Raw genomic sequence first — 1,672 nt, forward strand, 5'->3', positions numbered from 1 at the left:
TAATAAAAACTGACAAAACATGCACAATCTTCAGGTTCATGACAGATCAGAGATCAATAAATCAGAGCGTGATCAGTCATAGTTAAAGGTGCTTCTTTAATATTGAAGAAGTTAATTTAATAATAAAAACACACGAATCCAGTTTGTTGTGACCTGATCCATTTATTAATGTCAGTATTTGGAGAGTTGTTAAGTTAATTAAATCAACTTTATGTTGTTCAGTGTTTCATAAAGATTTTAATTAAATTAACTTGAAAAATAAAAACAATCTCCTCACCCCAAAGATTCCCTGTTTACGAGCCAGTGAGGTCCCGGTCCAGGTCCAGAAGAAGATGTGGGACTTTCCGCAGGTGACGATGGTGTTCGGGTCGGTGGGGTGGAACTCCACGGCCAGGACCACCTCGTTAGTGGTCTACAAGAACGCCACAGACCAGTTAGAACCAATCAGAGACCAGTTAGATGTTTTATAGTGAATCTGAACGACGCTCACCTTGATTTCAGCGATCTTTGATTTCTTCTGCCAATCCCAAACTGTCAACATGTGATCGTTACAGTCGTCAATCACACTGAGGTGCTGACCAGAGTCCTGAGAGAGCGAGAGAGAGCGAGAGAGACAGAGAGAGAGAGACACAGAGAGAGAGCGAGAGAGAGACAGAGAGAGACACAGAGAGAGAGAGAGACAGAGAGAGAGACAGACAGAGAGAGAGAGAGACAGAGAGAGAGACAGACAGAGAGAGAGAGAGAGACAGAGAGAGAGAGACAGAGAGAGTGAGACCGACAGAGAGAGAGAGACAGAGAGAGAGAGACAGAGAGAGAGAGACACACAGAGAGAGAGAGAGACAGAGATAGAGACAGAGACAGACAGACAGAGAGAGAGAGACAGAGAGAGAGACAGAGAGAGACACACACACAGAGAGAGAGAGACAGAGAGAGAGACAGAGAGAGACACAGAGAGAGAGAGAGAGGGACAGAGAGAGAGAGAGACAGAGAGAAAGAGACATAGAGAGAGAGAGAGGGAGAGAGGGCGAGAGAGAAAGAGAGAGAGAGAGAGGGAGAGAGGGCGAGAGAGAAAGAGAGAGAGACCGTGACATGAATTTGATAAATTACTCTGTTCTGTTTTCAGTGATCAGATGAGATTTAAAAGTTACAGTTACAGAATTACAGTGAACTCAGCACCGTGGTCTGTGCAGACTACACTTCCCATGATGCAGCTGGTGATACTCACAGCTTTGGAGAAAGCCAGGGAGCCGACGCCTCGCTCGAACGTTCCCAAACCGATGACCTGCAGAGTCGACAGACTGACGCTGTCCCAGATACGAACGTGAGGCTGCAGCGCCTGAACACACCACAGGTTCATTACCATTATTATCATTATTATTATTCATTATTATTATTATTATCATCATCATTTTATTAGTATTATTATTGTTTAGTGAGACATTAGAGTGAAATCTTTGTCACATTTATGTCATGAATTTAAATCCTTCTGAAGTTACAGCCGTCTCCATCTTTGCTGTGTGCTGTTACCATGGTTACAGGTGTCGGACTTCGCATAAAAACAGTAATTAGTTAATTTGTCCATTGTTGTTTGTGTTTCGTCGTTGATGAGAAACGTCTAATAAGCCATGTCGGCCCTCACCCGTCCGTCTTTGTCCACGCCGGCGATCTGTCC

The 1,672-nt window shown here is 44.1% G+C and overlaps 1 long non-coding RNA gene across 1 annotated transcript; it reads right to left on the reverse strand.

The window, feature by feature from the left end:
- Positions 1–75: 75 nt before the first annotated feature.
- LOC111648617 (uncharacterized) lies at positions 76–1,672 on the reverse strand. Its single transcript, XR_002760168.2, has 4 exons — positions 1,640–1,672; positions 1,226–1,336; positions 491–586; positions 76–412 (listed from the first exon to the last, which is right to left on the reverse strand). It is a non-coding gene; the product is annotated as an uncharacterized LOC111648617 (long non-coding RNA).

Source organism: Seriola lalandi, unplaced genomic scaffold, assembly GCF_002814215.2.
Source record: "Seriola lalandi dorsalis isolate HSWRI2012SDOR001 ecotype SW California unplaced genomic scaffold, Sedor1 jcf7180002044081, whole genome shotgun sequence".
Taxonomy (NCBI): domain Eukaryota; kingdom Metazoa; phylum Chordata; class Actinopteri; order Carangiformes; family Carangidae; genus Seriola; species Seriola lalandi.